The sequence below is a fragment of the Dendrobates tinctorius genome, unplaced genomic scaffold, assembly GCF_039654945.1.
Source record: "Dendrobates tinctorius isolate UK_male_01 unplaced genomic scaffold, ASM3965494v1 ptg000129l, whole genome shotgun sequence".
Taxonomy (NCBI): domain Eukaryota; kingdom Metazoa; phylum Chordata; class Amphibia; order Anura; family Dendrobatidae; genus Dendrobates; species Dendrobates tinctorius.
In genome coordinates, this window is record NW_027361797.1 from 17,218,379 (window position 1) to 17,234,452 (window position 16,074).

Below are 16,074 nucleotides of genomic sequence, written 5' to 3' on the forward strand. Positions count from 1 at the left end.
AAGGACTTTTTTATGTGTGTCCACGTTTTCTTACAATGTGACTATGGAGTTAGTAATGGGGGTGTCTTATTGACTCCTGTCCATTACTAACCTCGGGGCTTGACGTCACCTGACAATATAAAGGTGACATCAACCCCTCCAAATATTACCCCACTTGCCACTACTGCAGGGCAGGTGGGAAGAGCCGGGTAAAGCACCAGAAATGGTGCATCTAATAGATGTGCCTTTTCTGGGCAGCTGCTGGCTGCTATTCTTAGGCTGGGGGGCAACATCCATGGCACCTTACCAGTCTGAGAATACTAGCCTCCAGCTGTCTGCTTCAGCAAGTCTGGTTGTCAAAAACGGGGTGGACCCTACGCCATTTTTAAAAATTATTTATTTAAATAATTAAAAAAAACAGCATGGGGACCCCTCTATTCTTGAAAACTAGCCTTTCTGAAGCTGATAGATGAGGGTTGCAGCCCCTAGCTGTGAGTTTTTCCTGGCTGGTTAGCAAAAATACAGGGGAACCCATGCTCTTTTTTCAAATTATTTATTTACAGCACAGGAGCAGCTGATGAATATTCCCATCAGCTGCTCCTGCTGTCACTGTAAGTAGTGGCAGCAGGTGTCAGATGAAGGGAGCAGTAGTCCCATCCGTTGATACTCTTGACCGGAAGTAAACTTTATACCTCCGATCACAGCTGAGTGTTCATGCTGTCTTTTGACAGCGTGAGAACCACGGCTCTCTGACCAGAGGGCATGATTTCACCGCAGATCAGAAGTGGTGTTTGTCGCATTCTCATGCACATAACATCATGGCAAACACTGGATGTTCAGGCCCCTCTATTCAAGTGAATGGGGTCCGGGTTTGGATTCGGGTACTGTTCTGGTAATGGAACCCAAACTTTTTGTATCTATTCGGCCGAACCCGCCGGAACCGACCATGCAAGTGTCCGCCCATCTCTAGTTAGCTGTTCTCAGCAAGTTAATAAGGTTGCTGTATTCGACAGTATACCTGATTATTCTAGTTGGGATCCTTGTTTTCAGCTAGATTGAAGTGCCGCTGCAGTGAGTGCCTTCTGAAGAGGCATTTTGCATATTTAATTTCCTAGAGGAGCATTGAATGGCCTATAAGTCTCCTTACTCTGGTATGTCACTCTCCACAAGGAGAGATGTTACCCCTTAGGCCCTACACTAGAGGAGGCACTGTGATCATGTATTTGTATTTTATGGTAGCACAGTTGCCAGACCAATAATGATTGGTTGCTTCTAAGTGGGTCTTTCTGTGGAATCTTCTCTATAATTAAGTTATCTAAATACAATATGAGTATCCTTATCTGTAATATATGCATATGTTATTTAAATAAAGTCAAATTGGCACCATATGTAAAAATTATTATTTTGGTATTGTATTTTTTTGTTAGGCAATATGAAACTTGATTCTCGTTCACCTCTATACGGTTTTGTGACCAACTCTACAGTATATGTTTCTTTATTGCGTCTTTAATATAGGCAGTTTAGCTGTAGTCATGCCGGAGCACTAGTTGTGAATGAATTTCAATATTCATCTATATGTAGCCTTTAACTGGAGAATGATTGCAGTTGTTTCACTGGGATCACAGTATTAACTGCCGGAGCGAGAGGAGGCTTTTCTATTACTTTTTATTTGTAAAGTCACCTTCCATCATTGTTTGAAGACTGTACAATAGAAGCAATTGCTCCTTTAGGAATTCTGGCCTGTGTTTAGTTTCACCAGCATTATTCTGAAGGTTTTGCTGCTAAAGATTTGATTTATTATGACTAATGCGCTCCTTGCCTTGTTGATTGCTGCAGAGTATTGAAACTAATATATTCAGTGAGCTGTTCATGACTTCTGGGACTTTTTCTACAATTTTGTAGCAAAGTCAAAAGCCATCATTTCCTATGTAAGTCTTACTCGAATTACATTGTACTTAGTAATATTGAATTCCATTTTCAATTTAACTTTCATGGCCGCTGGTGTAGAAATATTATTTTTTTTTCTCTTTGTCTCACTTTTTTGTTCTTGGAGCACAAGGATGATTTTTATTCTCAGGCTGTCTACTGTTTCAAAGACATATTAACATCTATTGTTCTTTATATCGCCATTCTATTGTACATTAACGCATAGTATGAGGAACCACTGAACAAGTTAGAATACCAGAAAGCATGCATATAGTTATTTTAGCTGCATGGCTTAAATAGAACCTTTCACAAAATATTCTTTATTTTAAATTGCAAATATCACTATCATTTTAAATTTAAAGTGAATCTGTCACCTATTTTTTTGCATATAAGCTGCGGCCACTGCCATCAGGGGCTTATCTAGAGCATTCGGTAATGCTGTAGATAAGCCCCCAATGTAACCTGAAAGAGAAGAAAAACAAGCTATATTATACTCACCCAGGGGCGGTCCGTTTCGGGTCCGATGGGTGTCGCGGTCTGGCTTGGCGCCTCCCATCTTCTAGCGATGACATCCTCTTCTTTAGCTCCGGCGCAGGGCACACTCAACAGGGCCCTCAACAGGGCAGAGCAGTACGACTGCGCCGGAGCCACGGCGGGAAGCAAAGAAGAGTACAGCATCGCTAGAAGATGGGAGGCGTTGGACCCGGACCGCGACACCCATCGGACCCAGACCAGACTTGACCGCCCCAGGGAAGTATAATATAGCTCATTATTCTTATCTTTCAGGTTACATCAGGGGCTTATCTACAGCATTACAGAATGCAGTAGATAAGTCCCTGATGGCAGTGGCCGCATCTTATATGCGAAAAATGAGGTGACAGATTGCCTTTAAGGTACTAATATTAAAAATTCCCCTTCAACCAAGGGGGCATTAACAGAGATTCATTTCTGGGGGTATTTATTTTTTCCAACTGTATGATGACATAATAAAAAGGAAGCATCATAGAGTGGGTGAAAATAAGCAATAGCTCACCCAAAAATGTTATAACAGGAATTTTCATCATAATCTGGTGAGACTTGATGTGTTTCACTTGACCATACTGAGAAATCTATACACCTATAGCTTTCCATCATTACGGCACTGCCTGTTTTGACATATCGAGTGGGCTTTTGTGTTTTTTTGCCCCTATAACATGATGCATTCCTGTGATTGGACAGCGTCTGAGAGGGGCAAAAAGAAAACACTCCAAGTGAAGAATCTTTAATGCCCACTTCATTGAAGAGGAAATTTGCAGATTGGCTGCCCTATGTTTCAAAGCTCATATATCAATAATACAGTGGAGAAAAAAAAATATTCAGCAATAGATTCCCTTTTTATTGAGTTATACAGTTTAAAGTTAAAAAAAATGTTGTGAAAGGTAATTTTTACAGTCATCATTATGGTTGATACTTGACACCTTTTGTTTCTCATATTCAAGAACATAACTAAATTGTTACAAAGAAGCAGGTGAGATGATGGTAATGGTGATGTCCAACATTAAAGCGAACTGTTGTGTCTTTTCACAGAAAGCCAGTAGTAAAACAAGTTCTTGCTACCATCATCACCATAACAATGTAAAACTTATTTTGGTATTCATACCAATCTAATATATCCAGGTATTGTCCAAATTCTAATGCTGTGTAACTTGCATTCATTCTTTGTTGGTGGGTGGTTCCTCTGAATCAGCAGTTAGCCAGCAATATAGATGCTAGAACTTTCTTCGCATTGCTTCAGAGCACGCAGAGTAAGAGGGAGGTACAAAGTCTTTGAGACTGTGTCCAAAAAACAAATATGGGTTGCTACATGATGCAGAGCAAAACTGCTAGAAATTCTGCTACTCTTTCTCTGCCTAAAACACCAAAAATATTAGTGCCACTGACTTCTACAATAGGAGGTGAATGGCCCTGATGACGTTGCCACAGTTCATGATTGGCAGGTATTGTGCAAGCATCTTAGCAAGTATCTGCAAATACAATGCTGTCTATGACTTTTATGTCCTGAATAGTGATGAGCGAGTATACTCGTTGCTCAGGTTTTCCCGAGCATGCTCGGGTGATCTCAGAGTATTTTGGCGAGCTTGGAGATTTAGTGTTTGTCGATGCAGCTGCATGATTTGTGGCTGCTAGACAGGCTGAATACCTGTGGGGATTGTCTGTTTGCTAGGAATTCTAAAAATATGTATTCAGGCTGTTTAGCAGCCGCAAATCATGCAGCTGCATCAACAAACACTAAATCTCCGAGCACGCAAAAATACTCGGAGATCACCCGAGCATGCTCAGGAAAACCCACGCAACAAGTATACTCACTCATCACTAGTCCTGATGCTTATTTAGCAGCAATAGAGAATAACTTTAACCACTAACCATCTCCAGACATTTTTAGGACTTAACCCATGACCAACACAGAGCCCTATGTCGATTAAATCCCTTCATCATCAAAGATATCACTAGGGATAAAATAAAAACCTATATAACCCTACATAAAAAACATGTGTTTATAGTACATATAATACATGTATTCCTTGGTTATTACCATATTTAGAAACAAAAATCCAGCATTTGTCTTTGTGCATATCTCCAAAACACATCCAAAGGCCCATATTCACCCAAAGGAGGCTAAAATAGTTTTCTTGTGGCCTCTGTCAGGCATAGGGTGGGGTGGCAATGAACTTGCTTAACTTTTCAAATGTATAGGAAAAAAGAGTGGTGGGCCGGGTTCAGTTTTGTTATAAGGTGGGCCTTTGTCCCTCCCCAAAATTTGTATATATATACACACATCAACAAAGACCTTAATTTTTGGAGGCATGTCCTGTGGTCTGATAAAAATAAAATTGAACTTTTTAGGCATAATGACCATTGTTATGTTTGGAGGAAAAAGGGAGAAGCTTGGAAGCCTAAGCACACCATCCCAACTGTGAAATACAGGGGTGGCAGCAACATGTTGTGGTGATGCTTTGCTTCAGAAAAGAATGATGCTCTTCACAAGCTAGATGGCAACATGAGAAAAGAAGATTATTTGGCAATACTGAAGCAACATCTCAACACATCATTCAGGAAGTTAAAGCTTTTGCGGAAATGGGTCTTCCAAATGGACAATGACCTGAAAAGCATACTGCCAAAACGGTAACAAAGTGGTTTAAGGATAACAAAGTCAATGTTTTGGAGCGGCCATCACTAAGCTCTGATCTCAATCCTATAGAAAATTTATGGGCAAAGCTGAAAAGGCCGGTGCGAACAAGGCGACCTACAAACCTGGATCAGTTACACCAGTTTTGTCAGGAGGAATGGGCCCAAATTCCAACCAACTACGGTGAGAAGGTTGTGGAAGGATATCCCAAATGTTTCACCTGTCATTCAGTTTAAGGGCAATGGTACCAAGTATTAATGAAATATATATAAACTTTTGACTTTGCAGTAAGTAATAATAATGACTTTAATCATACTCATTATTCTGCCATTTGGAAAATAATAATTATGGTAATCCTAATTTACCTAAAATTGGAAAGGTTTATTCTGATTTCATGTCACATATTGAGAACAACTTGCAAACGTGTCTTTTTATATAGTGTATGTAAACTTCTGGTTTCAATTGTACATACGGTCTTTTACCTTTTTCGACATTGTAGCCAATTGGCAGGCTATACTATTACTATGCCATTGTATGACTATGCAGTGGCATATGTAAGAGCATGATAGCATTATGTTAGGAGTCAACACATTCCTCTGACATGATGTGAACAGAGTCTAATCTTGACCTTAACTAGCACAATTTGATATCCTCCAAAACCAGAACATTGAGCTTTACTTTACTCTAACTTCTTAAGTAGTCAACCAAGAAGAAAGCATTTCCTTTCTAAATCGATTGAGCTGCTTACCCTATTTATAGAATTATAAATTAAAGTTCTAAAGAAAGTTTCACTGCTGGATATAAATTGCTTTTTGTGAAACGAATTGTTAGAAAAGAAAGTTTGCTCTCTAATCTGAAAAGAACGGTTGATTCATAATCTACAACTTCTGTAGAATGGTGTAAAATGTATTGGCTGTTAAATGGTAAGGGCAGTAATACCCACAAATCCATGACATTTTTAATTATACCGCCAAAATTGTAATTGATTAAACATCTACCATATCAGTGTATTCAAAGTTTTATTGTAGAGAAGTCTGAAAAGTTTTTTTACAGACTCCTTCTGACACTTACTCAATAGGTTCATTATACTGCTGGAGGAAAGTGATCCTAAAGGTAACCATGCCCTTTCCATTGTGTCAAGTTATTTTGAGAATGATGCATGGCTGGATGTTCATTAGAGAGTGTACTGGTCTATAGTTACAGTACAATTGCTCACTGTTTCCAATCTCTCAAAGCTCTGTTTCAGCTAATGATAGTTCTAGACCAGTTTTAAAGCTATATTGGATGTTTTCAGAGTTTACTTTTTTTTTTATTCTGTCTGATGTAGACAAACAGGTTTTGCTTTTGCATTGAATGGAATTTGTATTATGTTTTTTAACAAATAAATCTTTTTCTTTTTAAAAATAAAACATTCATCAAAATGTTAATTCTCTTTCTAAAGCAAAGAATTTGTTAGCTTTGTCTCAATGAGAATATACATTGTTTGCTTCCAAGGGATAAAATCTATTTTGTCATCGTGGCTATCTGCTCATATAATGTTTGTACATGTGCACAACTAGATTACATTACAGGTTATGGGCACTAGATTCTGTGATGGGGCATTGATCTAAGGCAGGGTTCCCCAACTCCAGTCCTCAAGGCCCACCAACAGATCATGTTTTCAGGATTTCCTTATTATTGCTCAGGTAATAATTGCTTCACCTGTGCAATACAAAGGAGATCCTGAAAACATGATCTGTTGGTGGGCCTTGAGGACTGGAGTTGGGGAACCCTGATCTAGGGAACTAGTCTCATTCTTTTATGTGGAGTTCGAAAGGAATTTTTCCCCTACCATGGAGCTATTGGATCTGCCTCATGGTTTTTTTTGCTATCCTCTGAAACAACATGTTAAGCTATAGGTTGAACTTGATGGGCTTGAGTCTACCCTCAATCTTTAAAATTCTGAAACTTGGCAAACAAAACTCTACAGAGGTAGACATAGGCGGATTATAATGAGGGCAATCTGGGCTACCGCACAGGGCCCGAGGCTCCGGGGGTCCAATAGCCATATTGCCCTCATTATAATGGCAGAGAGATTTCCTGGGGCTGCGCTGTAGATGATGTGCAGTTCATTGACATCATCAGCTGGCGTCGGTGCTATGACATCATTGTGCTAGCATGTACGTGCTGGCCAGACAAGAAGTGGAGCCTTGGGGACCACAGCACAGCACCAATGGAATGGGAGAGAGGTGAGTATGTCTGTATGTCTTTTTCTTTGTTAGCAATAATATGTGTATGAGACATGAGGACTCATATTGTATATAGCAGGCTATGCGGGGGGCTCACACTGTATACAGGAGGCTACTGTATATAGAGGTTCACTCTGTACTGTGTACAGGAGGCTATATGGGGTTTGCACTGTATACAGGAGGCTATATGGGGCTCACTGCATACAGAAGGCTATATAGGGGTTCACACTGTATACAGGAGGCTATATGGGGGCTCACACTACATAGAGGTGGCTATATAGGGGCTCACACTGCATACAGGAGGCTATAGAGGGGTTCACACTGTATATAGGAAGCTATGTGCAACCTCACACTGTATACAAGAGGCTATACAGAGCTTAATCTGTATACAGGAGGCTATATAGGGGCTCATACTGTTTATAGGGACAATGTGCAGGCTCATACAATATACAGGAGGCTATCTAGTGGCTCACATTGTATACAGAAGGCTATATGTTGTATACAGGAGGCTATGTGGGGTCTCATACTGTATAAAGGAGTCTATACGGAGGCTCACACTATACACAGGAGACTATATAAGGCCTCGCACTGTAAACAGGAGGTAATGTGCGTGCTCAGACTCTATACAGAAGGCTATGTGTGGCCTTATACTGTATATAGGAGGCTATGTGCAGGCTCATACTGTATATACTGAGTCTTTTTTTCCCAAGTTGGCAGATAACGTGAGTTGGGTCACCTTTTTCAATCTCAGAAAAGACCCAGGCTGGCCACAGACCTGTCACTGCTGCTGGCCACAGCCAGAGTTGTGGCTGAGGATGAACTGCTTGACATTTTTGGATCACTCCTTGTCTGTGTGGGAAGCTGAAATAACCTTTTTGTCTTTCTCCTATTCCACCTCCTCCTTGCATTGATCTTCCAAATACTGCTTTGTAAATTAAGTATTATTTCTGATCGAAAAAATAAGGTGCATCTTCTCGCCCAACCACTTGCACCAGTGATCCATTTCCGTCACATCTACTCCAGTCCCTTTCCCCTGCTGTCACCCCTCACCTAACTAAAATATTTAACCTCTCTCTCTCTTATGGTATCTTTCCCTCCTTATTTAAGCATGCTATCATACATCCCTCGACCAAAACTGTGTTGATAACTAAAGACCTGTCTCTTATCTTCCCTTCATCTCTAAACTCCTGGAACGCCTGGTCTACTCCCGTCTTATCTGCTATCTCTTTGATAACTCTCTTCTCGACCCTCTCCAATCCGGTTTCCGCTCTTTACACTCTACTGAAACTGCCCTCACTAAAGTCTCTAATGATCTACTAGCAGCTAAATCAAATGGTCATTACTCCATGCTAATTCTCTTGGATCTCTCTGCAGCATTCGACACTGTGGATCATCAGCTCCTCCTCAATATGCTCCATTCCATTGGCCTCAAAGACACCGTTCTCTCCTGGTTCTCCTCCTATCTCTCTGACCACTCCTTTACTGTATCTTTTGCCGGTTCCTCCTCCTCTCATCTTCCCCTTACTGTTGGGGTTCCTCAAGGATTGGTTCTAGGCCCCCTCCTCTTCTCCTTGTATACTGCCCCTATTGGTCAAACAATCAGTAGATTTGGTTTCCAGTACCATCTCTATGCTGATAACACCCAATTATACGCTTCTTCTCCTGACATCATGCCAGCCTTTCTAGAAAACACCGGCGATTGTCTAAACCCTGTGTCTAACATCATGTCCTCACTATATCTGAAACTGAACCTGTCAAAGACTGAACTCCTTGTGTTTCCTCCCTCTACTAATGTACCTATACCCGACATTGCCATTTTCACTATTACTCCCCAGCAACATGCCCGCTGTCTTGGGGGTCATACTTGACTCCGAGCTTTCCTTTGCCCCCCACATTCAATCACTGGCTCGCTCTTGTCATCTGCACCTCAAAAACATTTCTAGAATTCGACCTTTTCTTACTTTTGACTCTGCAAAAACTCTTACTGTTTCTCTTATTCGTTCTCGTCTCAACTATTGTAACTCTCTTCTAATCGGTCTCCCTCTCACCAAACTGTCCCCTCTCCAATCTGTCTTGAATGCTGCAGCCAGGATCATGTTCCTCACCAATCGTTACACCGATGCCTCTACCTTGTGCCAGTCATTACACTGGCTACCCATCCACTCCAGAATTCAGTATAAACTTATTACCCTCACCCACAAAGCCCTCCATGGTTCAGCACCACCCTACATCTCCTCCCTTGTTTCAGTATACCACCCTACCCACGCCCTCCGTTCTGCTGATGACCTGAGGTTAGCATCCTCAATAATCAAAACCTCCCACTCCCGTCTCCAAGACTTTACACGTGCTGCGCCAATTCTTTGGAATGCACTTCCCAGGTCAATACGATTAGTCCCCAATTCCCACAATTTTAAGCGTGCCCTGAAAACACATTTATCCAGACTGGCCTATCGCCTCAACACGTTAACCTAATCTATCCCTGTGTGGCACAGCCAAACGTTTTACCATAACCAGGTTCCCCGCATAATGTTCCCACATGCTTTATGCATCCATTAGCCCTCTGTGTCTGTACTGTTACACATTTAACATTATGGCTGGTCCATACAATCAGGGCAACTGTTACCACCCACCTTTCATGTCTACCTCTTTCCTCATAGACTGTAAGCTTGCGAGCAGGGCCCTCATTCCTCTTGGTATTTGTTATAATCTATGTGATTATTGTTATGTTGTAATGTCTATTGTCTGTACAAATCCCCTCTGAAATGTAAAGTGCTGCGGAATAGGTTGGCGCTATAGAAATAAAATTTATTATTATTATTATTATTATTATTATTATTATTATTATTATTATTATTATTATTATTATTATATACAGGGTGGTCCATTTATATGGATACACCTAAATAAAATGGGAATGGTTGGTGATATCAACTTCCTGTTTGTGGCACATTAGTATGTGGGAGCGGGGAAACTTTTCAATATGGGTGTGACCATGGCGGCCATTTTGAAGTCGGCCATTTCGGATGCCCACCCTGGTGTATCCATATAAATGACCCATATATATATATACAGTTGTGGCTAAAAGTATTGACACCCCTACAATTTTGCCAGATAATACTCAGTTTCTTCCTGAAAATGATTGCAATCACAAATTCTTTGGTATTATTATCTTCATTTAATTTGTCTTAAATGAAAGAAACAAAAAAGAGAATGAAGCAAAAAGCAAAACATTGATCATTTCACACAAAACTCCAAAAATGGGCCAGACAAAAGTATTGGCACCCTCAGCCTATTACTTGGTTGCACAACCTTTAGCCAAAATAACTGCAACCAACTGCTTCCGGTAACCATCAACGAGTTTCTTACAATGCTCTGCTGGAATTTTAGACCATTCTTCTTTGGCAAACTGCTCCAGGTCCCTGATATTAGAAGGGTGCCTTCTCCAAACTGCCATTTTTAGATCTCTCCACAGGTGTTCTAATGGATTCAGGTCTGGACTCATTGCTGGCCACCTTAGAAGTCGCCAGTGCTTTCTCTCAAACCATTTTCTAGTGCTTTTTGAAGTGTGTTTTGGGTCATTGTCCTGCTGGAAGACCCATGACCCCTGAGGGAGACCCAGCTTTCTCACACTGGGCCCTACATTATGCTGCCAAATTTGTTGGTAGTCTTCAGACTTCATAATGCCATGCACACGGTCAAGCAGTCCAGAGCCAGAGGCAGCAAAGCAACCCCAAAACATCAGGGAACCTCCGCCATGTTTGACTGTAGGGACCGTGTGCTTTTCTTTGAATGCCTCTTTTTTTCTCCTTTTTTTCTCCTGTAAACTCTATGTTGATGCCTTTCCCCAAAAAGCTCTACTTTTGTCTCATCTGACCAGAGAACATTCTTCCAAAACGTTTTAGGCTTTTTCAGGTAAGTTTTGGCAAACTCCAGCCTGGCTTTTTTATGTCTCAGGGTAAGAAATGGGGTCTTCCTGGGTCTCCTACTATACAGTCCATTTTCATTCAGACGCCGACGGATAGTACGGGTTGACACTCTTGTACCCTCGGACTGCAGGGCAGCTTGAACTTGTTTGGATGTTAGTCGAGGTTCTTTATCCAACATCCGCACAATCTTGCGTTGAAATCTCTTGTCAATTTTTCTTTTCCGTCCACATCTAGGGAGGTTAGCCACAGTGTCATGGGCTTTAAACTTCTTGATGACACTGTGCACGGTAGACACAGGAACATTCAGGTCTTTGGAGATGGACTTGTAGCCTTGAGATTGCTCATGCTTCCTCACAATTTGGTTTCTCAAGTCGTCAGACAGTTCTTTCATCTTCTTTCTTCTCTCCATGCTCAATGTGGTACACACAAGGACACAGGACAGAGATTGAGTCAACTTTAATCCATGTCAACTGGCTGCAAGTGTGATTTAGTTATTGCCAACACCTGTTAGGTGCCACAGGTAAGTTACAGGTGCTGTTAATTACACAAATTAGAGAAGCATCACATGATTTTTCGAACAGTGCCAATACTTTTGTCCACCCTCTTTTTTATGTTTAGTCTGGAATAATATCCAATTTGGCTTTAGGACAATTCTTTTTGTGTTTCTTCATTTAAGACAAATTAAATGAAGGTAATAATAACAAAGAATTTGTGTTTGCAATAATTTTCAGGAAGAAACTGAGTATTATCTGACAAAATTGCAGGGGTGTCAATACTTTTGGCCACAACTGTATATATATATATATATATATATATATATATATATATATTGCAATAATAGGTAGTAATTAAAATGTACAATTTTATTTAAATTCACACAAAAAGGTTTTTATAATAGGTGAAAATATGAATAAAAGTGAGATTTAAAATAAAGAAATATATATAAAAAGATTTTTAAGACCAATATATTGTTTTAAGCCATTTTTAATTGTATAACTGTGTGGTTATAATGTAATAAGAAAAAAATAATTTCTATAAAAAGGAATTTATACAATAATTCATAATATTAAATCATGAAATGAGAGGTGAAAAAGGGGTAGGGTCATGGCAGGATTTAACTTAAGGGTTGGGGTTAAGGGGTTTGGGGGGGAAGGAGAGGGCTCTTTATATAAAAAGTTGGATCTCCAACCTCATCGTCATCCTCTCTGTTCTACCACACCTCGCCCTGAGAGTCACAGTACAGTCTACGTGTGCCTCTGGTATCTGACTTTCATCAGGATCACCTCCACCCCCGGGGGTTAACATTTGGTGACAAGGGTCTGAATTCTTCTCGGACCCTACTTCGTCTGGCCGTGGATTCAACTGAAAAAAATTTTGGTCATTGGTGCAGATGCTTTCCTCATCTTGAGTCTGTGAATCTTTGGAGCAGACCTCTAAGGCCATGAAATAGAATTTGTGAACAGCTCTGCAGACTCGCACATCTGTGGTTCCCCACAATCAGTTGCCTTGGGAGAGTTGTGATGTGAGGGGAAACAAAGGTAATTTGGGTGCAACCTGTGAGGACTGTACTGTGTGTGATGTTAAGATGGAGAGCTTGCCATCCACTAGAGCACATGCAAGCTTGCTGCCTCGGGTAACTCTGGACTTTAGCTAACATGGGAAACCCCATTAAGCAGATATAAAATATTAATTTTAATGTAGTTAAAAAAAGACAAAAACAGCAAACACCATACGCATGAAAAAGTGCTTTGTAAGTACACCCTATGGTAATTACCCTTGTCTCGTACCTGCCTATAAGTGGAGGTTGGCACCCTATGTCTTCATGCGAGTACTGGTGCTCCTGTTCCTCAGCAGCTGTCCCTCACTGCCCTAGGTATCCCTATTGTAGTGAACCATTCACCCACTCATAAATATTGGGTGTGAAAAGGACGAAATGCCAGGGCAGGTTGGCCGCTGGATATGTGGATCTAAGTAGGCAAGAGTTAGAGAGATAAATGGGCAAGTGAATTGACAGGCATCAATAGGATAAAGTTTAGATGATCAAAGATTAATTTATAGTACCCCACTAAGGCTGGTTTCACATTTGCGTTTTTTAGCGCTGGAAAAAAACGCATATGTGCGCATGCGTTTTTTCCCCTATATTTAACATGGGTGTGCATACCTGCGCGCTTGTAAGCGCATGTATGCGATTTTCATGCGCTGCGTTTTTTTGGGGTGTGCGTTTGTATTTTCCAGACGCAGCATGTTGCATTTTTTGGCCCTGCAAAAAAGCGCATGCGCACATATGCGCACGTTTTGCGCTAAAAAAGGCCATTATAGCCTATGGATGCGCATATGTGCGCACTGGCATGCTCATGTATGCGTTTTTTTGCATATGCGTTTTTTTTTTTTAACCATGGAATTTAGGGGTTTGGGTTAGAGTTAGGGTTAGTTAAGGGGGTTTAGGGTTAGGGTTAGGGTCAGGGTCAGGGTTAGGGTTGGGGTTTGGGTCAGGGTTAGGGTTAAGTATGGTTTTGTTAAGGATTAGGGTCAGGGTTAGGGTCAGGATTAGGGTTAAGTATGGTTTGGTTAAGGGTTAGGGTCAGGGTTAGGGTTAGGGTTAGGGTTAGGGTCAGGGTTAGGGTTAGGGTTAGGGTCAGGGTTAGGGTTAGGGTCAGGGTTAGGGTTAAGTATGGTTTTGTTAAGGATTAGGGTTAGGGTCAGGATTAGGGTTAAGTATGGTTTTGTTAAGGGTTAGGGTCAGGGTTAGGGTTAGGGTTAGGGTTAGGGTCAGGGTTAGGGTCAGGATTAGGGTTAAGTATGGTTTGGTTAAGGGTTAGGGTCAGGGTTAGGGTTAGGGTTAGGGTTAGGGTCAGGGTTAGGGTTAAGTATGGTTTGGTTAAGGGTTAGGGTCAGGGTTAGGGTTAGGGTTAGGGTCAGGGTTAGGGTTAGGGTTAGGGTTAGGGTCAGGGTTAGGGTTAGGGTTAGGGTCAGGGTTAGGGTTAGGGTTAGGGTTAGTTAGGGTTTAGGGTTTGGGTTAGGGTTAAGTATGATTTGGTTAAGGGTTAGGGTCAGGGTTAGGGTTAGGGTTAGGGTCAGGGTTAGGGTTAGGGTTAGGGTCAGGGTTAGGGTTAGTAAAGTCATGGTTTGGGTAGTGTGAGGGGCCACCTAAAAATGTTGGAAAAAAACGCAAACGCGGTAAAAACGCACTAAAAACGCATACAAACGCATAAAAACGCTGCGTTTTTTTCATGCATGCTCATAAAAATGCTTGAAAAAAACGCAGCAGTTGTATGCTTTTGTATGCGTTTTTTCAATGCGTTTTTTTGCGGGAAAAAGCAAGTGTGAAACTAGCCTAAGCTGTTACCTGCCAAAGAAATCCTGCTCATCATCTAAGGTTGGCACACTACTCAACAGCGGATATGTCAGCCCTGCTCCACAATGGCTGGCCCTGGGAGTCCCTAGGATAAATGTATATATAACCCCCACGTGAAGTACATCAGATAAAGGCAGAGAGAAGTGGAGCCTCACAATGGGGAGCAATCGAATGACAATTAAAAAATGAATTATGCATTGATAAAGAACATATAAACATAATACATGGTACATATCAGACAACAGCATAAGGGGGTACTTATGATTTGTAGCTTGTTACTTCTATACGTTTCACCGAATATCGATCATCAGGAGGGGAGATGAGTTGATGCTGTACTCTCATCTTGCTTTCAAAACATACAGTATATTTATGCCATTTGCACTTCCTGCCGACTACAACTCAAAAATATTTCCCGGACCCGTACATTCCTTAATCAGCAACCTGGAAAAACCCTAGTCCATGCAATATTCATCTCCCGGCCTGGACTACTGCTCCTGCTTTGTACCCTGCCTTCTAACAGTCTTGTACCCCTCCAATCTATCCTAAACTCTGCTGCCCAACAAATCTGCCTATACCCACACTCTTCCTTAGCCTCTCCTCTGTCAATCCTTTCACTGGTTCCCCATTACCTAGAGATTCCAGTTCAAAACCCTAACCATGGCATACAAAGCCATCCACAACCTGACTCTTCCATACACCTGTGACCTAGTCTCCCAGTGCTTACCTGCATACAACCTCCGATTCTCACATCTCTGTCCCTACTTCCCTTTTATCTTCTCTTCTCACAATCGCATACTTGATTTCACTGGTACATCCACTCTGGAACGCTCTACCCCAAAATATCATATACTGCCTACCGTGGGAACCTTCAAAATGAACCTGAAGAACCACCTATTCCAACAATACTACAACCTAGAGTAAACATTGCTCTACCATACCACTGCACAAGCAGCTATACCCTCACCTATTGTATCCTCACTCATCCTTTCTAGACTGTGAGCCCTCATGGGGAGGGTCCTCTCACCTCCAGTACTAGTTGGTGATTTGTATTGTTTAAGAATATTGTACTTGTTTTTATTATATATACCCCTTTTAACATGTAAAGTGCCATGGAATAAATGGCACTATAATAATAAAATTATTAATACCGCTTTGTGGCTGCTAATGAAAGGTAGTCGAGCAGCCCGTTCATTAACAGAAGTTATCAAAAACTGCGCAATTATACCATTTCTACTCTGGGGAAATTGATGTAATTTTAGAGGTATGTGGCAATAATTTTTAGAAAGTTTGTACTCCAGGTTGAGTCTCCTTCATGTGTGTTGCCTGTAGCAGTTGGGCTCCCAGGCTGGCAGGCCTGCACTTAGTTTCAGTCAAATACTTGTGTTACTATCCTTAAATGTTTCTAACAATAGTAGTAGGCAAAGCTGATATTTGTGCCACCCGAGTGTGGCTGAGCAGTTTGAGCTATTGCATGAGGTATCAGGGCTCCCAGGA